Source organism: Pogoniulus pusillus, chromosome 30 (assembly GCF_015220805.1).
Source record: "Pogoniulus pusillus isolate bPogPus1 chromosome 30, bPogPus1.pri, whole genome shotgun sequence".
Classification (NCBI taxonomy): Eukaryota; Metazoa; Chordata; class Aves; order Piciformes; family Lybiidae; genus Pogoniulus; species Pogoniulus pusillus.
Genome location: NC_087293.1, coordinates 4,672,492 through 4,698,095, shown reverse-complemented (window position 1 = coordinate 4,698,095; position 25,604 = coordinate 4,672,492). Strand labels below are relative to the sequence as shown.

General features: G+C 48.6%; 1 long non-coding RNA gene across 2 annotated transcripts in view; it reads right to left on the bottom strand.

The window, feature by feature from the left end:
* Positions 1–468: 468 nt before the first annotated feature.
* The window catches only part of LOC135188918 (uncharacterized), a 54,000-nt gene continuing 28,864 nt past the window's right edge, over positions 469–25,604 (bottom strand). For both annotated transcript variants that reach the window (XR_010307889.1, XR_010307888.1), the window contains exons 3-4: positions 7,496–7,608; positions 469–747 (exon numbers count right to left, since the gene is read on the bottom strand). This is a non-coding gene — a long non-coding RNA (uncharacterized LOC135188918). The remainder of the gene's footprint in view (positions 748–7,495; positions 7,609–25,604) is intronic.

Sequence of the window (25,604 nt, the reverse complement as noted above, 5' to 3'; positions counted from 1 at the left end):
CACCTCCCTGGGCAGCCCATTACAATGCCAGTCACTCTCTCTGCCAACAACTTCCTCCTAATATCCAGCCTAAACCTGCCTTGAGACTGTGTCCTCTTGTTCTGTCACTTCGGTGCCTGGGAGAAGAGATCAATCCCACCTGGCTACGACCTCCTCTCAGGCAGTTGTAGACAGCAATGAAGTCTGCCCTGAGCCTCCTCTTCTCCAGGCTGCACACCCCCAGCTCCCTCAGCCTCTCCTCACAGGGCTGTGCTCCAGGCCCCCTCACCAGCCTTGCTGCCCTTCTGTGGACACCTTCCAGCACCTCAACATCTTTCTTAAACTGAGAGGCCCCAAACTGGACATAGCACTCAAGGTGTGACCTAACCAGTGTTGAGTACAGGGGCAGAAGGACTTGGTTGGTCCTGCTGGCCACACTGCTCCTGATACTGGCCAGGCTGAACAATGTGTTTCACGTAACCCCCATGAATGTGAAAGGAAGACAAAAAAGCTTGTTATAAAAGTGTAAAAAGAAAGAGACCAATAGGAAGGAGCTGTATAATACAGGAACAGCTTCAGGTAACACTCTCCTCTGGTTGCTATACTGCAGGTCTCTGAGGCCAGGGAGAACCTTGTGTCTACCTCCACTGTACAGCAGCCAGCACAAACAGGGCATTGGCTTCTGATCCAATGCATCAGCAGGTCACACAGCTGCAGTTCAAACAAAGGCTTGCAGCAGCCAGGTCATTCTCCTCCTTTCACGTGTACCTGAGCAAAACACAAGGCAGACCTGAACTAAGCAATAGCCTTCCCTTTATGCTGAGCAGGTCGTGCAGCCAACAGCTTCAGGGCTGCAGGAGCAGCGCAGCTTCCCCCAGCGCCTCCTCATTAGAAACATCTCCTGAAACACGCTCAGTGTCATACCCAGTTAGTGTCAGGTGACAGGCGTTTGCTTCTGTAACATTCACTTTAACAGTGGTATTATTACTTTTACTTGAGTGCTTTGATTTAAGCCACAGGAGATGTCACAAATTAGTGTTTACAAAACTTAACACGAGGGGGCTGTCAGTACTTGCTTGCAGACAAGGATTTAGACGGTTGAGACCCCATTGCGGAGGTAGCAGACTAATTACAGGAGCCAGGGTAGAGAAGGATTCCAGACCCAAGTGTCACCTCAGGCAGAAGTGAAATTAATGATGCTCAGAGTGCAGCTCAGAGGCACACTGGACTGAACCACCCCTCGCCTTTTCATTCATTCTCTGGTTGGTTTCTGTTTTGGGGGGGGGGGGGTGTTGTTTGTTTTGGTGTGGCTCTTTTGGTGTTGCTGTTTTGTTGGGGTTTTCTTCTTCCTTTGTCTCCTTGGGGTTTCTTGATTTTGTTTGGGTTTGTTGTTTTTTTTAATAGGCAGTGCAAAAAGGAATTACAAGAACAGAATGAAAGTGCCCAGTTCAGCTTGGCCACCGCTCCACCTGCTAACAGCAATGTACATCTGGACACTGCCTGTTAGATACAAGCACACCCTTCAGCTGTACACATCTCACAGAATAACAGCATCATTTGGGTGCAAAAAGACCTTTAAGATCAAGTCCAACCTTCAATCCACCACCACCACTACAGCCATTAAACTATGTCCCAAAGTTCCATGCCCACACATTTCTTGAACACCTCCAAGGACAGTGACTCCACCACTGGTCAGCCTGTTCACAGGATCACAGATCACACAGGCTCACAGGATTAGGGGTTGGAAGGGACCCAAGGAGATCATAGAGTCCAGCCCTCCTGCCAGAGCAGGATAACACTATCTGACACAGACCACAGAGGAACACATCCAGACAGGCCTTAAAAGGCTCCACAGAAGGAGACCTCACAACCTCTCTGGGGAGCCTGTTTCCATGCTCTGGGACTCTTACAGCAAAGAAGTTCCCTCTTGTTTTGAAGTGGAACCTCTTGTGCTGCAACTTACACCCATTGCTCCTTGTCCTGTCCCAGGGAGCAGTGAGCAGAGCCTGTCCCCCCTCCTGGCAGCCCTCAGATACTTCTAAACATTTATCAAATCCCCTCTAAGTCTTCTCTTCTGCAGACTAAGCAGCCCCAGGTCCCTCAGCCTCTCCTCATTAGCCATGCCCTCCACTCCCCTCATCATCCTCATAGCCCTCTGCTGGATTCTCTCCAGCAGATCCCTGTCCCTCTGAATCTGTTCCAATGCCTGACCACTCTTGCACTAAAGAATTTATTTTCCTTATATCCAATCTAAATTTCCCTTGGCACAACTTCAGGCCATTTCCATCTTTCTGCTAACCTTACTCATAAAAGAGCAATAGAAGGTGGTGTTTATAAGGAAAGAGATTCCAAGAGGGTCTGAATAAATACAGTGCCTGCTGATTCAGAGAGAAGATGCAAAATCTCCCATGATATTCTAGTGAGCAAGCTCAGGAAGTGTGGGATGGAAGAGCAGACAGTGAGGCGGATTAGGAGCTGGTTACAAGATAGAGTTAAAAGAGTGGTGATCAATGGTGCCAGGTCCAGCTGGAGAGCTGTAACCAGTGGAGTGCCCCAGGGATTAGTGCTGGGTCCAGTCCTGTTCAACATCTTCATTGATGACACTGATGAGGGCACAGACAGAGTCTGCTCAGCAAGTTTGCTGATGACACCAAGCTGGGAGGCTTGGCTGACACAGCTGCAGGCTGTGTGGCCATCCAGAGAGCCCTGGACAGGCAGAACTGGGCAGAGAGGAACCAAATGAGGTTCAACAAGAACAAGTGCAGAGTCCTGCATCTGGGAAGGAATAATAAACTGCACCAGTACAGGCTGGGAGGTGATCTGCTGGAGAGCAGCCCTCTGGAGAGGCACCTGGGAGTGCTGGTGGATAACATCCATGGCACAGCAATGTGCCCTGGTGGCCAAAAAAGCCAATGGGATCCTGGGGTGTATTAGGAAGAGTGTGTCCAGCAGATCAAGAGAGGTTCTCTTCCCCCTCTACTCTGCCCTGCTGAGACCTCATCTTGAATATTACCTTCAGTTTTGGGCTCCCCAGTTTAAGAAGGACAGGGATCTGCTGGAGAGGGTCCAGCAAAGGGCTACAAGGATGATTAGGGGACTGGAGCACTGCCTGATGAGGAGAGGCTGAGGGACCTGGGGCTGATTAGTCTGGAGAAGAGAAGACTGAGAGGGGATTTGATAAATGTTTATAAGTATCTGAGGGCTGGTCAGGAAGTGGGGGACAGGCTCTGCTCACTGCTCCCTGGGACAGGACAAGGAGCAATGGGTATAAGTTACAGCACAAGAGGTTCTTCCTCAACACAAGGGGGAACTTCTTTACTGTAAGGGTCCCAGAGCACTGGCACAGGCTGCCCAGAGAGGCTGTGGAGTCTCCTTCTCTGGAGACTTTCAAGGCCTGTCTGGGTGCATTCCTCTGTGATCTGTGCTAGATTGTGTGGTCCTGCTCTGGCAGGGGGTTGGACTTGATGATCTCTTTGGGTCCCTTCCAACCTCTAATATCCTGTGAGCCTGTAATCTTTTATGATCCAAGGACTCACTGATAGCACCTGTTGGTTGGGAGATCACTTTCTAGCAGTTAGCTATCCCAGTGGAAGAAAGGTATTTTGCATTTGGAAGACGATGAAAAGTCTGTGTGATTGCTGTGACTAATAAAAAGCCAGGAGAAATGCAAATCTGACAGAAGTATGGCATTGAAAACCCTTCAAACAGAAGTTCAGAAGACATCAGTGCGCAGAGGAATGCAGAGGATCTCTTAGAAGCACAGCTCTCCTAAGAGGCCCTCGGCAAAGCAAGATACTCCCATGGTCACCATTAGTGAACAAAACCACCTCACTAAAACCACCCTAGCATCAACTCTCCAGCAAGGAGAAGTTTTGTACCTGTGGAGACTTCTTTGTGCAACGAACACACCCCCTCAGAGCCACCCATGCAGTGCAAGGTCCCATCAGAGATCTCCTCTCCAGCCTTTTGTCAGCGTTCATTGCGCCCTTCGGTGCCAAATCACAGGCTCCAGAACTGCATTATCAGTGCAGCTCTTTTCAATCAGTTCAGGGGGACTGATGTTTAAATATCTCCTGCACTAAAAGGCAATTGCTGCTCAGACACACCACACACACAGCCTTCTGGGGTTTTTTTTTCAAAGAAATCATTATAACAGTCTCATAATTGCTTATCTCAGAGGAAGATAACACAGACAGCTGCTATTTCAAAGGACATCTTGTACATATAGCTCAGTCATATCTGAAATACAGCAGAGAGTCTCCCTAATTTGGGAGCCTATTTAGTGCTGGCTGCATTGTGTGACAGCACCGTGGCCTTGGCTGCACTCACAGCAGAGGTATTTCTATAGAATCACAGAATGGTTTAGGTTAGAAGGGACCTCAAAGATCATCCAGTTCCAACTCCCTGCCATAGGCTGGGACATCTCCCACTAGAGCAGGGTGCTCAAGGCCTCATCTAGCCTGGCCTTGAACACCTCCAGGGAGGGAGCAGCCACAACCTCTCTGGGCAACCTGTGCCAGTGTCTCACCACCCTCACTGCAAAGAACTTCCTCATAACATCTAGTTTAAATCTCCCCTCTGCCAGTTCAAGCCCATTACCCCTTGACCTGTCACTACAAGATCTTGTCAATAGTCCCTCCCCAGCCTTCCTGTAGCCCCCTTCAGATACTGGAAGGCCACTACAAGGTCTCCTTGAAGCCTTCTCTTCTCCAGGCTGCAGAGCCCCAACTCTTGCAGCCTGTCCCCACAGCAGAGCTGCTGCAGCCCTCTGAGCATCTTTGTGGCCTCTTCTGCATTCACTCCAACAGTTCCATGTCCCTCTTGTGCTGGGGGCTCCAGAACTGCACATAGGACTCCAGGTGGGGTCTGAGTGGAGCAGAGCAAAGGGGCAGAATCCTCTCCCTTGCCCTGTGGCCACATTGCTCTTGCTGCAGCCCAGCACAGGGTTGCTGTCTGGGATGCACTCACACTGCAGGCTCATATTGAGCTTTTCATCAGTCCAGACCCCCAGGTCCTGTTCCTCAGGGCTGCTCTCAGCCATTCCCCACCCAGCTTGGAGTTGTGCTTGGGATTGTGCTGACCTAGGTGCAGGACCTTGCACTTGGCCTTATTGAATGTAATGAGGTTGGCCTAGGCCCACCTTTCCAACCTGTCCAGGTCCCTCTGGATGGCCATGATTTTCCTAAAGGCTGCTTCTGCTGGGGCCCCATTCAGCAAAACACTGTGTTAGGTGTTCAAGTGAGCATCATGCTCAAGTGATTTACTGAGGAGAGCTGAGCATCACTGTGCTGCCTTTGGGCACTCTTTCTCCTCTAGGTGTTTCTCCCCTGATTTCTGGCCATGCAGAACACCTCCTGTCTGCCCCTCCAGCCACATCTGTTCAGCGTGGGTGGGGCTGAACCTCTGCACCTCCCTTCTGCTCACCCTTCCAGCCACAGGCCTGCCTCTCTAATGGAAAACCTCTGGGAAATAGCCGTGTGCCAGATAAGGTCACATAATGCTGCTGGGGTCAACAGCAATCTCTGTCTAGCTGGATTTTGAAGAGGAAATGTGACCTTGCCTTGAAATTGAATATCTCCTTTTGTCCACAGGTAAGTCAGCACTTCATTCTGCCCGTAAAAAAAGGGATGCTGTGTCCCTGCCCAACAAAGTCACACCGGGAAGGGAGGTGCTCAGATGTGGGTGGTCAGGCCCAGGACAGCACCCAGAGATAAAAGGACTGAGTCTTATCCTCAGTGGGGTGTTGACTCTCACAGGCTTCCCTGATTAGTGCTGCCTTCGGCTTGGGGCTCCCTAGTTCAAGAGGGACAGGGATCTGCTGGAGAGAATCCAGCAGACGGCTGCGAGCTGGGGCTGATCAGTCTGGAGAAGAGAAGACAGACAGGGGATTTAATACATGTTTGTAAATATCTGAGGGCTGGGGGACAGGCTCTGCTCACTGCTCCCTGGCATAGGACAAGGAGCAATGGGTGTAAGTTGCAGCACAGGAGGTTCTGCCTCAACACAAGGGGGAACTTCTTTACAGTAAGGGTCACAGAGCACTGGAATAGGCTCCTCAGAGAGGTTATGGAGTCTCCTTCTCTGGAGCTTTTCAAGGCCTGTCTGGATGTGTTCCTCTGTGATCTGTGTTGGATAGTATTGTCCTGCTCTGGTGGGGAGTTGGCCTCGATGATCTCTTTGGGTACCTTCCAACCCCTAAGATCCTGTGAGCCTGTGATGATCTCACTCCCACAGGCAGTGTGGTCTGGATGATCAGGTAGTGAGATGGATAGGAACTGGTTGAAGGAAAGAAGTCAGAGAGTTGTGGTCAATGGGATGGAGTCCACTTGGAGGCCTGTGACTAGTGGAGTCCCACAGGGGTCAGTACTGGGACCAGTTCTGTTCAATACAGTCATCAGTGACCTGGATGAGGGCACAGAGTGCACTGTCAGCAGGTTTGCTGATGACACCGAACTCAGTGGAGTGGCTGCCACACCAAAGGCTGTGCTGCCATTCAGCCAGACTGGGACAGGCTGAGGGCTGGGCAGGGAGAAATTTCATGAAATTCAGCAAGGGCAGGGGTAGAGTCTTGCACCTGAGAAATTGCCAGGAGGGGCAATACCATTCTGGGGTGTATTAGAAGGGCTGTGGCCGGTAGGTCAAGAGAGGTTCTCCTGCCCCTCTATTCTACCCTGGTGAGGCGACATCTGCAGTACTGTGTCCAGTTCTGACTACCACCACCACCCCCCCACCCCCCTGCCCAGTTCAGGAATGGCATAGAACTGCTTGAGAGAGTCCAGCACAGAGCCATGAAGATGATGAAGGGAATGGAACATCTCTGTTACAAGGAAAGCCTGAAGCAGCTGGGGCTGTGCTGCTTGGAGAAGAGGAGACTGAGAGGTGAGTTTGTTAATGTTTATAAACATGTGAAGGGTGAGTGCCAGGAGGCTGGAGCCAGGCTCTGCTGGGTGATGCCTGATCACAGGACAAGGGGCAGTGGGTGGCAGTCGAGGCATAGAAAGTTTCATTTAAACATGAAGAGGAATATTTACCCTGTGAGGGTGACAGAACCCTGGAACAGGCTGCCCTGGGGGGTTGTGGAGTGTCCCTCTCCAGAGATGTTCAAACCCTGCCTGGATGTGTTCCTGTGTGATCTGGTCTAGGCGACCCTGCTCTGGCAGGAGGGTTGGGACTGGATGATCTTTCGAGGTCCCTTTCCAGCCCCTGATATTCTGTGACTCTGTGACTCAATCCCCCTTCTTTTAATTGCGACTGCCACTGCCCTGCTTCTCAGTCCACTGAGGAGGGGATGCTTTTCCAGGAGGCTGCACCCTTGACAGCAGTAGCATCCCCAGAGAAGATCCCCAGAGCATCTTCCCTCTCCCACCTCCTCAGGGAACAGGCAAATTCTATATCAGAGCCTTCTGATGCAGCATCTGCTCCAGTGAGTACATTTGGAGGCTCTGTGAGATTGCAATTCACATTTCAATCAGTGATTACAGACCCCAGGAGCCCTCCAGAAGCCAAGATTACTCACCCTTCACAAGTAATTCGCTGCTCGTAGTCTGATGTTACCTGGAACACAAATCTCCAACACTTCTCAAGCCATGGACCTTGCCTGTGTGACCAAACCCTTCCTGCCATCTTTCCCTGCAAGCAAGAACAGAGCTAAATGCAGTGCCCAAGCACCTTGCTTGGAAACTCTCAAGACATGGAAGATGGTCCATCATGTAGGTCAGGTCCTAGAGCTTCCACAAAGCAATGCTGGTGAAAACCAGAGGCATCTCTTAGGAATCCTAACTCCTGGCCTTACTATTGCTGCTGCTGAAGAACTCACCAGTGCTATTGTTGTTCCAATGGTTAATTACCTTCACTTTTTAAAACCTGCAACTTTTTTCCCCCTGACAGAAAGCTATGTCAACAAATTAATCAAGTTAATCAGGATCCTGACTCACTACCGAACATCTGAAAACAGGAGAAAGAGATGAGATAAAATTCATGAGGAGCACAGGTTCTGCAGAACTACAGATAAAAATACCCTGAAAACTAAGTTAAATTACCAGGATGATAAGGAGCAGTAGAAAACAGAAGGGTATGAATCAATAATTTACATTTCAGAACAGTTACTCAAACATTTACAAGAGCTTTCAAAATCCTTTTCCCCCTTATTCCTCTCTTGACCCTGACAATGATCCTCACTGATTTGTGTAGAATTCATAGAATCAGCCAGGCTGGAAGAGACCTCCAAGTTCATCCAGGCCAACCTAGCACCCAGCCCTGTCCACTCAACTAGACCATGGCACTAAGTGCCCCATCCAGTCTTGAACACCTCCAGGGATGGCAACTCTACCACCTCCCTGGGCAGCCCATTCCAATGCCAATCACTCTCTGGCAACAGCTTCCTCCTAATATCCAGCCTAGACCTGCTCTGGCACAACTTGAGACTGTGTCCCCTTGTTCTGTTGCTGCTTGCCTGGGAGAAGAGATCAACTCCACTTGGCTACAGCCTCCCTTCAGGTAGTTGTAGACAGCAAATTAAGTAGTCCTTCAGGTAGTTGTAGACAGCAATTGAAGTAGCCCTTACAACTGCCTGAAATTTTGCTATAGGGCACCACGGTCAGCAAATGAAAAGGGAGGAAAATATTGGGGGGAGGTAGGGGAAGGAGGGGATGCAGGCAACTGTTGCCACCAACACAGTGTAGTGATTTCCCACCACTTACAATTCAAATAAACTCCTAAAGCAGTTCTACTGCTGAAGACTGTAGTTAATAACACAAAGGCTCCCTGACGCCGTTAACACAGCTGGACCGGCAGCTCGGAAATGTCAGCTCTCTGCCCTGCGCTGCCGCAGCCCCGCTGGTGGTTTTGACATCTGGGTTTTCAGGAGATGCATCTCTTGCAGAGCAAATGCACACTGACAAACCTGGAGCCCTCTGTGTATTTTGGTAAATTGCAATCCATTATGAATATGTATCTTCAATAATGAAATGTTAGCTTTGCAGTTGTAAGGCAAGCTGGCCAACTATCTGCTGGGAATAGATCATAACAATAATATTTTGCTGAGGATAACGTGGCTACCTCGTTCAGCTGTTCCTAATACACTCTGCTGGATGAGCTTTCCCCCCCTGGTATATTAAAGTTTAATAGCCCACAGGTGAAAGCAGCTAGGTGATAGTGAGGAAAAAAAAACTGCCCTGGCAGCTTAGAGCCTCTCTGCAGAGGCAGCAGAATGTTGACACGTCTGCAGCAGCTCCCACTGGGATCTTGCTGACAGCAAACATCATGGATCAAGGCAGCCTTAAGAGGATGCACAGCTCAATTACTGCACACTGCTCACCCTTGAGAGTGGTTTGAGGGCCTGGCCACACGTCTCAAGGATGTGGGGGCTGTGATGGGTGCACTGAGCACATCCTTCCCACAGGGAAATAAAGAAGGCTTGTGCAAAGCGTACCCTGCACCTGCTTTCCAGCACCACAGTGAAGGAATCCTCACTACTTTGGCTTCATGTAGCCCAAAATATTCTGAACATGAAATTAACAGATTCTGATGCAAAGAGTCACATCTGTCCCAGAGGGGACTGACTGAGCATGTGGGGGATGTTTGACAAGGTTACCACAGAACCACTGCACTCAGCCCACTGCAGCACTGGTGAGTTTGGGTGCTTGCTGCTTCTGAGTAATCCTGCACAAGCAGCTGAAGGGATGCTTGCTTTCAAGGCAGGCAAAGTACTTTGGGCTGCCTTTAGGCATGACCTAAACTGAAATCCACTTAGATCATTAGTCTCAGTTTGATGTGGATGTGGATATGCATCCCAGTAAATTACCTCCTGTCAACAGGACAACCTTCCAAGAGACACTGTGGCAGTCTGGTGGCAGACTCCCTCCCTTCTCAACAAGACTGGCTGCATTCTACTGGCCTAGATGACTACCTGGTGACAGGAATGACTCCACTTTGGGGAGACAAGATCACAGAATCACAGAATTAACCAGCTTGGAAAAGATCTCTAGGATCATTGAGTCCAACCTACCACCTAACCCTTCTAATTATTGAGACTTTGTCCTCTTGTTCTGTCACTTGGGTGCCTGGCAGAAGAGATCAACCCCACCTGGCTAAAACCTCCCCTCAGGCAGTTGTAGACAGCAATGAGCTCTGCCCTGAGCCTCCTCTTCTGCAGGCTGCACACCCCCAGCTCCCTCAGCCTCTCCTCACAGGGCTGTGCTCCAGGCCCCTCACCAGCCTTGCTGCCCTTTCTGCACAAGTTCAAGCACCTCAGCGTCTTTCTTAAATTGAGGGGCCCAAATTGGACACAGCACTCAAGATGTGGCCTGACCAGTGCTGAGTACAGGGGCAGAAGGACTTTGCTGGTCCTGCTGGCCACATTGTTCCTGATACAGGCCAGGATGCCATTGGCCTTCTTGGCCACCTGGGCATACTGCTGGCTCATGTTCAGTTGTCTGTTGACCAATATTGGTCATGACCCAAGTACTGGGGGTCTGCCTGGCTACTCTCCAGCTACTCTGTCCCCCAGCCTGTAGCACTGCATGGTGTTGTTGTGGCCAAAGTGCAGAACAAGTCGAGAGAAAACAGTCTCAAGCTGTAGCACAGAAGGTTTAGCTAGGACATTATGAGTAATTTCTCCACAGAACAGGCTGCCCAGGGAGGTGGTGGAGTCCCCATCCCTGGAGGTATTTAAAAGATGTCTTGATATGACATGGTACATGGTTTAGTGGTGACCTGGCAGTGCTGGGTTAATAGTTGGATTTGATGATCTTTAAAGTCTCTTCCAACTAGAGCTATGATCAGCAATGCTTTGTCTTACAAGATCACATTACTCAGGTGCAAGTCTCCTACGAACAGCAAGTCAGCACAGAGCTGCCCTCCCCAGCTGGAAATGCTGCTCCAGTCCTTGCCTGAAGGCATCACACAAAGACAGCACTTCCAGGCAGCTGGTGGCAGGAATCCAGCAGCTGACCTCCACCTGCAGCCCAGCACCATGCAGGAGTTAGTTAAGAGCATGAGGTTGCAGTGGTGCACTACAGACCTGGAGGGGAGCTGATGAATGCAGAATCAGACAGTTAAAATACCACAATCAGTGCTGGTCTCATGTGGGCACACACACACCAAACTGAGGCCGGGGACAGAAGAGTGGACTAGGAGCACCTCAAGGTCCAGCTGACTCAGCTGTTCTACAAAGCTAGGCAGAAGCTTTCTGAGCACAAGTGAGATTGCAGAGCAAAAAGCAGGCACCAGCACGGCAGATCCAGCTCTCGGCAGCAGCCTGGAAACCTGGCTGCCTCCTCTAGTTAGCATCACATCCTCCTGCTGCAAAGTTCTTTAACTCAGCCCAGGACTGCAGGAAGGTCTCACTGTACCTGGCATCAAGGGTTCTGACAGAAAGAATAAAAAGGAGACAGCATCTGAGTAAAGCATGGCAAGTTCTGACAAAAGGGAAAATCCACAGTGAGGTCTAGACGCCAGGTAAACAGATCAAAGAGGCATCCAGACACAAACATAATTTGCACTCCCATTCAGTTCACAGGAATTGCTCTCTGTTTCAAATCATATAGAATAAAAATACATTAAAGCATCTAGAAAGAGAACCTTGAGAAGTCATTAAAACTTTTGCTGCTGTTTATAAGAAAACAGCCAACACATACATATCAGGAAGCAGGCAACGCAGCAGCATCAGCGCTGCAGTTACCTGTGAGGTAGGGGCAGGCTTGGTGTGGGGCAGAGGGGAGCTTCTCCAAAGCTCTGCATGCAGACTGCATACAGCAGCCATGCAGAGTTTTACATGGCAAGACCAATGCAAATAAAATCACAGGTTCTCATGCCAATGGCATCCTGGCCTGTATCAGGAACAGTGTGGCCAGAGTAGGACAAGGGAGGTTACTCTGCCCCTCTACTCAGCACTGTTCAGGCCACACCTTCAGTACTGTGTCCAGTTCTGGGCCCCCCAATTCAAGAGAGATGTTGAGGTACTGGAATGTGTCCAGAGAAAGGCAATGAAGCTGGTGAGGGGCCTGGAGCACAGCCCTGTGAGGAGAGGCTGAGGGAGCTGGGGGTGTGCAGCCTGCAGAAGAGGAGGCTCAGGGCAGACCTCATTGCTGTCTACAACTACCTGAAGGGAGGCTGTAGCCAGGTGGGATTGGTCTCTTCTGCCAGGCAACCAGCAACAGAACAAGGGGACACAGTCTCAAGGTGTGTCAGGGGAGGCCTAGGCTGGATGTTAGGAGGAAGTTGTTGGCAGAGAGAGTGATTGGCATTGGAATGGGCTGCCCAGGGAGGTGGTGGAGTCACCGTCCCTGGAGGTGCTAAAGAAAAGCCTGTCTGAGGCACTTAGTGCCATTGGCTAGGGCTGGGTGATAGGCTGGCCTGGATGAACTTGGAGGTCTCTTCCAACCTGGCTGATTCTATGATTTCTTCTAATTTTCTCACCATGTTTTGCTCTAGCATAGAAAATCTGGAGTGCTAGCCAACAGGTATCAAGACTTTGAATATTTAAATAGAAGGAATTAGGACTTGGGCTTTTTCAGGCTCAAATCTGTACCTCATCCAGCTACAGGCAGAGTCCTGATCTTAGTTAAAAAGCTGTTTGCACCATCTGTTATTACTCTTACAATAATTATTAAACTCTTTGGTTGCATTGCATTTTAAAGGGCTGTTTCATAGGAGAAATGCAAAACCCACAAGGGAAAGACTTAGCTGACATTAGGGATCTGGATCAGGGCCCTAGTGAGTAGAAAAGAATTAATATTCATTCTTAACTTTCCTATTTGAGCATGATGTGTCCCCAGGCTTGCTGCTTGTCTTAGCAGAATGACTATCTCCTGCTTAGGCATGACAATATTTGTCAAGAGCAATGCTCATTAGTTTGCTGTGTGGTCAGGCTAGCAGTGTATAAACACTCTGAAAGATCAGGTAAGGACTAAAGGTCTGCTCTTTGTGGTCAATTATAGCCATCAACATTAATGATGCCACCATGGAGAGCAATGCAGGCAGGAGAGAGAGAGAAGTGCTTTTCCAAGGTTAGTCTTGACAACCTACCTTGGCTACAAGGAGCTGGCAGTGAAATATGCAGGGTGCACCTCCAGCCTCTGCCTAACCCTCTCAGTGATTTATTTCAAGAACAGTCTAGTGGCTTCTTGTTTGATTTGTTTTAAATACCTGAATAAAAGACAAGCTTTCTAACCTGAAGTGCATTCTCTTGTACTCTTCAGCATTCACCTTGTTGATGATACTTAAACCTGATGTTTAATCAAAGCGAGGAAAAGCAGCGCAAGGGCTTATGAAGTTTCCCATCTCTCTCCCTTTGTTTTTTGACTCCACTTTTCCCACCAAATCCCAGAAAAGCTGGGATTTTGACTATATTTGCTTGGGTTTGCTCTCATCCCAGTTCCTATAGGAACTGCAAAACACAGTGAGGTTTATTTTTTTCCTTTCTCCTTGAAAAATTACATGTCTGGGTTGTGTTTCTTTCTTTCTTTTAGATTATTATTAAAACAGGGCTAGAATTTTGCAGGGAAGGAGAGAGGAAGGTTAAAAAAAGCCTTCACTTTAATTTTTACAAAAGCAGAAAGACTCAGTAATATTAAAATACATTCACCAAAGCAGAAGGGAGAAAAAAAAGACATCCCTACTGCAAAACAAGTGACGTGGAGAATCATCCTCGGCTTGCAACATCCCTCTTGCTACCAAAGCAGAAGGACCACTCAGCCCTCCGCTGCCAACCCACTGCAGCCCAGAGCTTCAGCAAAAGGCATCATCACTGACAGCAGAGTAGCATGAGCTTTTGAAGTCCTCTTGTAGCTCCCCAAGCCTGCTAGAACACTGGAACTACAAATGAGCACAAGGCATGTCCTGAAGCCCAGGGGAAATTCTGCCTATGTACAACTGTCTCAGTGACACCTATCCACAGACAACTGGGTAAGCATGCACATCTCCAGTGAAAAACAAAACAACCCCAGATCAAACCAGAAAAGGCATAGACCAAGTCCTTCCCTAAGCAGAACATTACTTAAGTACAAGCTGAGTTTTAAGGAGGACTTTAAAACATGTACTTAAGCTCACAGAATCACTATGGTTGGGAAAAGACCTTCAAGATCATCAAGTCCAACCATTAGGTAACTCTGCCAGGGCCACTACTGCCCCATATCTTTTAAACACATACAAGGATGGCAATCCAGCCACTTCCCTGGGCAGCCTGTTACAGTCTTGAATAACTCTTTCATGACTTAATTCTTCCTACTTCTAATCTAAACCTCTCCTGGCATAACAACACTCACCTCTCTGCAACCTCCGTTCAGGTAAGATCTCCCCTCATCCTCCTCTTCTCCAGGCTAAACAACCCCAGCTCCCTCAGCCACTCACAGAATCATAGAATCAGCCAGGTTGGAAGAGACCTCCAAGCTCATCCAGGCCAACCTAGCACCCAGCCCTAGCCAATGGCACTAAGTGCCTCAGCCAGTCTTTCCTTTAGCACCTCCAGGGACAGTGACTCCACCACCTCCCTGGGCAGCCCATTCCAATGCCAATCACTCTCTCTGCCAACAACTTCCTAACAACATCCAGCCTAGACCTCCCCTGGCACAACCTGAGACTGTGTCCCCTTGTTCTGTTGCTGGGTGTCTGGCAGAAGAGACCAACCCCACCTGGCTACAGCCTCCCTTCAGGTAGTTGTAGACAGCAATGAGCGCTGCCCTGAGCCTCCTCTTCTGCAGGCTGCACACCCCCAGCTCCCTCAGCCTCTCCTCACAGGGCTGTGCTCCAGGCCCCTCACCAGCTTCATTGCCCTTCTCTGAACGCATTCCAGCACCTCAACATCTCTCTTGAATTGAGGAGCCCAGAACTGGACACAGCACTCAAGGTGTGGCCTCACCAGTGCTGAGTACAGGAGCAGAATAACCTCCCTTGTCCTACTCTGGCCACACTGTTCCTGATACAGACCAGGATGCCATTGGCTCTCCTGCCCACCTGGGCACACTGCTGCCTCATCTTCAGCTATTATCTACCAGCACCCCCAGGTCACTCTCTTCCTGGCTGCTTTCAGCCACTCTGTCCTCAGCCTGTAGTACTACTTGGGGTTGTTGTGGCCAGAGTGCAGAACCCTGCACTTGGCCTTGTTAAATCTCATCCCTTTGGCCTCTGCCCATCCACCCAGTCTGTCAAGGTCCCTCTGCAAGGCTCTCCTACCCTGCAACAGATCCACACCTGCTCCTAGCTTGGTATCATTTGCAAACTTACTGATGCTGGACTCAATCCCCTCATCCTGTCCAAGCCACAAGCAAAACTCATTCTCAAGACCCTTCTCCAGCTTCATTGCCCTTCTCCAGACCTGCTCCAGCAACTCAATGTCCTTCTTACATTGCAGTACCAAAACTGAACACAGTACTCAAGTTTAAGACAGGTTTAATGCTTTGCTGAAGGAGGAGTGCTTTGATCAGTCATCACTTGTTTAACCTGTGACCAGTGATTTTGTTTTGACTGACATCCATCATCTTTACCAATGCAGTGTAACAGAGAGCTGATATTGGGGTCCTGACCATGTTCCATCCATTTAGTCACATTTCTCAGCCTGAAGGAAACCCTGCATGGAAGGTTACTTATGTACTAGTCTGTGGAGCAGGCTGCACAGCAAACAGCAGCATTCAATATTTGATGCCTTCTCTAAAAAAGAAACACACATTTTCTGCAAGTGAGGTGCAGCTCAGCAATTCAAACTCTCAGCATCCATGAAATCCTGCAATCCATTTACGCCTGCTTTGCAGGACTGGTGTTTGCTTGGTGGTCTGAAGCCTTTTATTTTTCTCTTTTCCTCTCCAGCATGTGCTCTTGTACTTACCAGGGCACTTACAGTATTATTTAGGTTGCTGCCTGGGATATTTTCAAGCTACTAGAAGACAGTTTCTTAGACATTTTCATAATGTTTTGAAATGCTGATGAGGATTTAGCATTAAAATTAATGGCAGCCAGCCGTGGTCTTTCATATGTGAAAGACTGTGCAGTATTTTCTGGGGAAAAAAAAAGGTGGGGGGGGGGAGGAACTAGGGAGGGAGAAGAATGGAGATATAAATAGCCAGTCTTGCTTTTCTCCAGGCAGGATCCTTTTAATCATGTAAAATAGATTTTAAAGATTAAAGACTCTAGGCTCTGTTCTGCCTTTGCTCATGTCTCGTATCACCGATTTTTTTGGTATGTCATTTGAATGAAAAAGGACACACATGGTGTTGCCATTTGCATTACCCCAAAGTGGAGTCTCCCCTTCAAGCACAGAGCCCCTGCCTCCTCTGCAGTGAGGAGAAAACCACCACATGTGGGTGGAGCAGCAGGAAGCAGGAGAGAAAAGTATTCCAAATCATTACTACTTGGACCTGAAACCTATTTTTTTCCTGAAATTCAGTTTAGAGCTAAGCCTTAAAAGCTGAGAAGGAGACAGAAGAATTACTGGTCCAGCAGCTATATCTGTATATGTATGAGCTGCAGTCCCAGATTTCATCCAGACACCATCATCATGCTGCACATGGGAAAATCAGCACTAATTCAAGCAGGAGCATCAGCACTGGGAGAACTGGCTGCACCAGAGGGTGAGAGACCTCTCTTGGCCTGGTCAGAACATTCAGTGATAGCAGCAGTGTTCTGCAAGGACTGCTTAACACGGATAATGGCAGAGAGAAAGGCCTAGCCCTACAGAGAAAAGTTCTCTTGCAGGTACATCATGTCCCAGCAGAAAGCCAGAGTGGATGCTAAGATAACAGAGTGGCTCAAAGGACTCAGAGTCTGGAGCAGAATAGAGTTCCCAATGCCCATTAACATTCACAGAATCACAGAATTTCTCAGACTGGAAAAGACCTTCAAGCTCATTGAGTCCAATCATTAGTTCCACACTGACAAGTCCTTGACTAAACCAAATCCCTCAGCACAACATCTAAGCACTATCAATCGCTGTGGCTGGAAAAGACCACCAGGATCATCCAGTCCAACCTCCATCCCAGCATCCTTCATCACCAGACCATAACCTCAAGGGGACATCCACTCTCTTTTTAAACACCTCCAGGCATGGCAACTCCACCACCTCCCTGGGCAGGCTGTTCCAGTGCCTGACCACCTGCTCAGGAAAGAGCTTCCTCCCAGCATCCAACCTGTTGACACAACTGGGACCAAGAGATTTCCTTTTTTCCTGCCACTGCATAGAATCATAGAACTACCAGGGCTGAAAGGGACCTCAAGAATCATCTAGTTCCAACCCTTCTGCCATGGGCAGGGACACTTCACACGAGATCAGGTTGCTCAATGTCACATCCAGCCTGGCCTTAAAGACCTCCATGGACACAGCTTCTACCACCTCCCTGGGCAACTTGTTCCAGTGGTGAAGAATTGGATAAACCCTGGTTTGCCACATGGCTCCCACTCACCAAGGCACTCGTGCAGCAGGGGCTGCATCTCACCACAGGTCAGACTTCATTCTTAAATTTACTCTTCTAATGCAAGTTGCAATAAATTCCTCCTATACACTGAACTACACTTCTCAGACCTGTACTTATAATCCCACTTGGTTTCCACTTGTGACTCTCTGCTGGAGCAGGAAGTCTCTTCTCTTCTCCAAGATTCTGAGGCCACTGGAATGTATCGATTTTATTATTTGTATTTAGTTGTACTCCTCAAATTAATCATAGAACTGTTTTGTTTAGAAGAGACATTTAAGATCATCAATTGTGACCATTAACCCAACACTGCTAGGTCACCACTAAACCATGTCCCTGAGCACCTCATCTACACATCTTTCAAATACCTCCAGGGATGGTGATTTCACCACTGCCCTGGGCAACCTGTTTCAGTGATGAAGTACAGGCTACCTAAATTATCCTGATTAATTGCATTTATAAATACCCAGAGCATCCTAACATCAATCCATACACTGAAGTATCAGTGCTGTCCTTAGGAAAGAGCATGGAACCTTCCTTAAGAGGCCACCAAAAGTCATCATCTGTGAACAAGGACTCCTTCCACAAGATATTATTTCATATTTGTAAGCCCAGGAATGGACAGGAAACAAGGGGCACTGTTCATGACATATAACCAGTAAATCTTTCAAATGACATTTGGAATTCACCTGGAGGTCCTGGCCAAGCCCGAGACAGATTTCTGGTGGGCTTTGTCTCTGTGAGTTTGAAGAGTAGAGTCCTGTACCCAACACAATAATGCCATGCACATGGCCTATGGAGAGAGAGAGCAGGAAAGCAGCATTTTGGTGCAAGAAGCTGCCACCATCTTGTTGGGACTGTCTGGTAAGAGTGAAAAGCAGTGTGTGCAGCTCTATTGCAAGAAAAGAAGACATGTCTGTAATTGCAACCAAGACTTTGTCTTGACAGCCTTGGGAATGAAAGTTCACAGAGCACACAGAGTGTGGGAAGTGTCAGCATAAACCTCCCACACTTACCTCCACTGGTGCAACCCAGGGGTAAGGGCAGGGTGTTAGCAGCCTCTTGGTCTGCTTCTGCCTCTCTGCTGAAAAGAACCTCCTGTGCTTTCAATTCGTTCCAGGTGGGTTTGTCCTGCAGGCACTGATCCACTTGGAGCTGAAACAGAACTGCTCCACTCCCTGCACAGATAGCTCACGAACTGCACTCCCTCCCAGCCTGCAGATCACTTGCAAGGCCCTGACCCCAGCTTTTTAAAGCCCTTGATAGGCAAGGGCCTAATGAGCCTCGGAGGCTGCTTCTTATTGCACAGTCCAAGGCAGCAGCTGTGATTGCTCCAGGTGAGCATGGCTGAGCAAGTTCAGGATAGAGCCCTTTTTGCTTTCTGCATCCAAGCCTCCTACCACCAAAGTCTCAGCCCTGTGTTTTAACCAGAGTAACGTCCTCAGACCCTCACCTGCAGTCCTGCTGCTGCTGTTGATTAGAAATTAGCACAAGGAAGAGAAAAGCTGCATTTTAGAAACAAGCAAGCTGTTTCTTCGGGTCTTTGAAGAAAACAGTCACAGTGAGAACACGTCCCCAGGATTAAAGAGACAGGGACATTTTTTCCTAAAGTTACAGAAAAATAGGGTTGGGAAAGAAACTGAGAGGCCCATACCTCATCCCTGTTGGGCTACAGCAAGGGGAGGTCAGGTCCCAGCTGATGGAGCAGCTCTGCAGGTAGTAGAACAAGTCCACTTCATGTCCAGAGCAACACAACCAGAGTCCTCAAAACGTGATCCTTCCTAGCAAGTTTTGGGTGAGGCTGTGAGAGCTGAAAGCTAAGGCAGTGCTGTTTGTGGGGAATCCTTATGCTTGGTTAGGGCCATCACAACATGCAGCTGAAGAAAGAAATTCCCCATTACTGATGTGTAAGTGCTCCCTGGTTTGCTTATCAGCCTCTTCTCGCTCTTCCACATGCAGCTGCTGCTTTTTCTGCTCTGCTACTATGAATACAAATGCAGAATTAGTCTGCACCTCAACACTGGTTCAAAAGCTTGTCTGTATCTCCATCCTCCTTGCCACACGCTATTTCATACTTTAATATCAACTTTAAAATACATTAGAGGCTGATGAGCTGAAACAAATCCAGCTCATTACTCTTACAGCACTATCATCGCTCTCCTTGTAGCTTTCCTTCTCCATATGCATGCTCCTTTTGCCTCAGTCTTCACCCCCTGCACTGCCCCTTCAGCATGAGCACAAAGCACTCGCTCAGCCAGGGTGCTGAGCCTCAGGGAGGTGCTTCAAGCAGGACCCACACCTTCCAGTAACTCCCCAAGCACAGCATTTGCCAAAGCCCTCGTCCTGCCAAGCACCTCATCCCACTCTTGCCAACCTTTGAGCTCCAGCTGGTTGCATTGGTCCATTTAGACAGCACGTTCATCTGCTTTCATATCCTGCTGTTTTGTAAGTACAGGCCCCTTCAAAAGAAGCAGCAATAATTACTGCAGCCACACCTATACTGGAAATGCCTGTGCAATGATCCTGCTCACAAAGAAAAGGAAAGCTAGACAGAAACAAGGATCCAGCCACTTCTAACTGCGGTATCTGGTCCTTTTTCTGCGGCAGGGACCTGATCCTTCGAAGCACTGAGCTGCCATAGCCCAGGTGGGAGTTGTGTTTCTTCTCACACATGCAAATATAAATCAGAAGCCTGCTCTCTTGTACCCAAGGGAATTATGCAGGTGTAAGCTCAATGTGACAGAAGGGGCTCGTGGATGCCAGAGCCTGGAACAGGTGCCCTTTCATTTGTCACACGGTGATTTTGCCTTTTCAGGCACTTGGCTTTGCACAGCTACAACAGCAGGCATACAGCTGGGATGCAATAGCACAGGATGGCTGAGGTTTAGGAGAAATCACACACTTAGATCAATGTACACTGCAGGTATTCAGCTGGAACCAAACGTGTTGGGAGCAATGTACACCCCAGGGGGCTTGTTCACTAATCAATAAGCACAAGGCCTGTATGCCAGCAAGTTAGTGGTGTGGTGTTAATTGCAGTTATACATGACTTTTTTTAGCCCACCACAGTTAAAAGGACAGGATGTTCAAGAACTATGGCTTTTATGAAACAGACCTGATATGAAAAATACACTTCTATTCACTTGACTGATGTTTTCAACTCTAGGAAAACATCAAACCTCATTAGAAGCTCTCAGTGCTGCCCCGTGAAGGAGAAAGGGAAGTTCATAGCACTTCCAATCCCCTGGTTTACCACAAGTGACATTTACACAGTCACCTGGGGAAAAATCCCAATGGGAGCACTGACAAAGCTTACCATTTGAAAAAGGTCAGACCTTCTATTCTTGCTCTAAATAGATGGTGCTGACCTTAAAAACGTCCCAGTCTCAGTCCCCCTCCTCATAAGCAGATGATGGAGCAGCCAGCTAGGGTTATTTTACCCAGGAGGAAATGCAGGCATCATTGCTTTGCAGAATTTTCTTATTCCATGTTTTCCTCCTGACAAATTACAGATAAATCAACTAGCTCATCTGCAAGCAGGTGCTCAGGAGTGCCAGCAGCACAGGAAGGCAGGAGTACAGGTAGGGTGCAGAATGCAACGGGGAAGAGAGTTGCCTCTCAAAGGTAAACGTCTTGAAAACAGATGGCAGAAATGCAACAGCATTCAACCCCCTGGTGGACAGGACACTCTGTCCAGGTGTGACAGAAAAGGGGGATTTGCAAAGGCTAACTTGAACTAAGGCAGTTTGGAACAGGAATTGCCATTCAGCAGCTCTGGTTCAGCCTCTGGAAGAGCCTGTTAGGTACAGACACTACAAAACCCATTCTCATTCATCTGAAGTTAGCTTTGTCATCAGTTGGAAACCCACACTTATACTCATCATTTATGCAGAGAAACAAAGGGTAGGCAGAAGGACAAATAATATTTCCACCCTGCAGATGGAAACTAAACCTTTGGCATCACTTTAAGCACAATATGAGGCAAGGCTCCCACAGCAGAAGTCAAACCCAGATCCATGGGGTTCTAGCTCATGACCTTAATTGCGAGTTCATTCCTCATCCTGATGTGATCCTCTTAGGCTGAACCTGTGAGTATTCAGTGCTACATGTGCTAACCTCTCACCTTTGCTGAGGATTGCTGTCCTAGCACCAGGCCAAAAAAGTAGAGCCAGCACCATGCCAGGTAGCCAGATGTGAATACAGCTCCTCCCCCTTCATCAGTACAACTATCAGAAGCTCATCCTCCATATAGGCTCCAGAAGAGTACACTTCTGACTAAGTCATCCCATGGGATCACAGGATCACAGGATGACAGGAGTTGGAAGGGACCCAAAGACATGATGGAGGCCACCCCCCCTGCCAGAGCAGGACTATACAATCTAGCTCAGGTCACACAGGAACACATCCAGACAGGCCTTGAAAGGCTCCAGAGAAGGAGACCCCACAACCTCTCTGGGAAGCCTGTGCCAGTGCTCTGTGACCCTCACAGTGAAGGAGTTCCCATTTATGTTGAGGTGGAGCCTCCTGTGCTGCAGCTTACATCCATTGCTCCTTGTCCTGTCCCAGGGAGCAGTGAGCAGATCCTGTCTTCCCCCTTCTGACTCCCAGCCCTCAGATACTTATAAACATTTATTAAATACCCTCTTCTCCAGACTAAAAAGACCCAGGTCCCTCAGCTTCTCCTCATCAGGCAGTGTTCCAGTCCCCTCATCATCCTTGCCACCATCCCCTGGACCTTCTCCAGCAGATCTCTGTCCCTCTTCAACTGGGGAGCCCAAAACTGAAGGCAGTACTCAAGATGAGGTCTCACCAAGGCTAAGTAGATGGGGAGGAGAACCTCCCTTGATCTGCTAGACACACTCTTCTTAATATACCCCGGGATCCCATTGGCTTTTTTAGCTACAAGGGCACATGGATGTGCCATGGATGTTATCCACCACGTCCCTCTCCACAGGGCTGCTCTCCAGCAGATCACTTCCCAACCTGTCCTGATGCAGGACAGCTCACAGCGGTAATCCCAAACGCTGCAGTGTGCTAGAAACGCAGTCCCTCCCTGCTGCAGCCAGGAAGGTCCAATAACCATGCCCTAGGATGCCATTTTTAGTTGCTGTGCAGTGTGTCAGTCTTTCTTATCCCAGCTGGAACAGATGAAATGCTGCTGCTTTTTGGGGCCATTGGCAGAGGAGCACAATAGAAGCATCGCTCAGATATTGATGACTAACGCACACAGAACGCTTCCAAAGGCCGTGTTGCCGTTGCAGCTAAACAAAGTGCACTAAATTAGCATTCACATGGAAGGAGAGGAGCTCATTTCCATGTATTCAGCATTTAAATGAACCTATGGCAACACTGTGAAACTGCTGAAACCAAAAACTGGCTGTGGTTCTCTTGAAAGTTTCATAGACCTCCATAAACCCTAACTCAGGTTTCAGTTGGCAGCACAGCCTGGAGTATCTCACAGGGTTTGGTATTTCACCTCAGAAATTTCTAGCAGCTGCCAGGAGAATTTCTCATGGGTCACAGACCTACAGACCCCTCCATGATCATCCTCACTTTAAATTATTATTGCCTTGCTATAAAAGTGACAAGTGTTACTCACAAGGCACAGACTAGCACATTTCAGAGAATAATAGAATCAAGCAGGGTTGGAAGGGGCCACAAGGACCATCTCATTCCAACCCTCCTGCCATGGGCAGGGACACCCTACCCTAGAGCAGGCTGGCCACAGCCTCATCCAGCCTGGCCTTAAACATCTCCAGGCATGGGGCCTCAGCCACCTCCCTGGGCAACCCATTCCAGCCTCTCACCACTCTCATGCTCAACAACTTCCTCTTCATGGCCGCTCTGACTCTCCCCACCTCCAGCTTTGCTCCATTCCCCCCAGTCCTGTCACTCCCTGAGAGCCTCAAAAGTCCCTCCCCAGATTTTTTGTAGGCCCACTTCAGATAGTGGAAGGCCACAAGAAGGTCACCTGGGAGCCTCCTCTTCTCCAGCCTGCACAGCCCCAACTCTTTCAGTCTGTCCTCACAGCAGAGCTGCTGCAGCCCTCTGAGCATCCTCATGGCCCTGCTCTGGGCATGCTCCAGCATCTCCACATCCCTCTTGTAATGGGGGCTCCAGAACTGGATGCAGTACTCCAGGTGGGGTCTCAGCAGAGCAGAGTAGAGGGAGAGAATCACCACCCTTGCCCTGCTGGCCACACTTCTCCTGATGCAGCCCAGGCTCTGGTTGGCCCTCTGGGCTGCAAGTGCACACTGCTGGCTCATGTTGAGCTTCTCATCCACCAGCACCCCCAAGTCCCTCTCCTCAGGGCTGCTCTCCAGCCAACCACTGCCCAGCCTGTATTGGTGCTTGGGATTGCCTCGACCCAGATGCAAGAACCTGCACTTGGTCTTGTTGAACTTCATGAGGTTGGTTTGTGCCCACCTCTCCAGCCTGTCCAGGTCCCTCTGGATGGTATCCCTGCCCTCCAGCCTGGCTGCTGCACCACACAGCTTGGTGTCACCAGAAAACTTGCTGAAGGTGTACTCAATGCCTCTGTCCACGGCACCGACAAAGATGCTGAACAAGACTGGTCCCAGGACTGATCCCTGAGGGACTCCACTTGTCACTGGCCTCCACTTGGCCATGGAGCCATTGACAGCCACTCTTTGGGTGTGGCCAGTTCTTTATCCATCTCATGGTCCACCCATCACACCCATGTTTCATCAGCTTGGAGACCAGGATGTGGTGCAGGACAGTGTCAAAGACCTTGGTCAGTCCAGGTAAATGATATCAGTTGCTCACCAACTTGTTCATAGAAGGTCACCAGGTTTGTCAGGCAGGATTTGCCCTTGGTGAAGCCATGCTGATTGTACCAAATCACCTCTTCACTATTCTTCTGTTTCAAAGCTCACAGAAGTCTTTTGCCAGCTCAGGTGGATTAGATTAGTTTCTTCATGGGAAACCTCCCAGACAGTTTTCCCTTTAGGACTGGAAGTAGTGTACTTGACTATGGCACAAACCAGGGCTGATCTGCAGAGGCAGGAAACCCTTGTGACGGATAAAAATGCCATCAATGCAAGAACTGAGAGCACAGAGAGGGAAAAAAATCTAATTTGTATTGGAAAGAAAAAACAAAGGCAACAATCTACACAACTGACAGCAAGAAAATGGAGCTAACAGACCAGTTAATAAAGCAAAAGGAAGAACCTTCTGTCTGGAGCAGGATTAAGTAGATGACTCACAAATGAGTTCTGTTGTCAACTCGTCTCTGACTAAACCTTATACTGAAGTCCAGAGAGCAAACAATCTGACTCAGAGAAGTGCTGGAGCAGTCAGAGGGGGCCAGCACTCCCAACTCCAATTGCCAGCTCTCAGAGTCACTCAAGCACTCCTACACAAGTGATCCATCCACTCAAAAACTTATAGGCAAAATGGTTTTTTCCCTGCCCTGTGTGCTCTTAAACTCCCTATTATGATAATAGCACAACTTAGAAATGCAAAAGCAGTGAGATAGACTTAGATCAAGTCTCTGAGATACAGCACTGCTTGTTTTGTGGCTTGAAGTAAGAGTCTAAATATGTGCTGCTTCTTGGACACTTCACAAGGACTGGTGTCAATGCACCTAAAAATAGCCTTGAACACTTTTTTTCTAAGCCCCTATTCAGGTTACTATTTGTTCTCCAGATCCAGACAAACAGAGCAGATCCCTATCTCTGGATGCATATTTAATGGCATTAAACCCTTAGAGCTCTTTTTGTAAGGATTTTGATCTTTAGTCAGGCAAGAGTGTGCCTTCTGCAATGCCATCAAACAATCAACAACTCTAGATACTGACTCATACTTCATAGATAAATAGCTATCATTCTCTTCAGACAGGAGCATCACCTCTGCACTCACAGCTGCCAAACTCCCAACAGACATATTTTAACACTGTTTGAAACCTCCCCTCCAACATACTGAACCCATATTCCTGAGACAAGTGAGGAGGGAGAGAGAGTAGAACAGGAAATGTTCTTGAAAGTAGGAGAATAATAGAATGGTTTTATACATCTCATGGATTTCTGTTTCATTAGATTAAGGAGCGGTGCCTTTAATGTAACTACCATGTGGCAACCACAGAGTAACCACAGTGAGTAAATCTGTCCTGCAGAAGGAAGCTAAAATGCAGCAGAGTTTGCTTCAGCTGCTAGGAAAGAATCAAAAAAATGCTTTAATACTGGTTGCAACTGGAGGTGGAGGGGA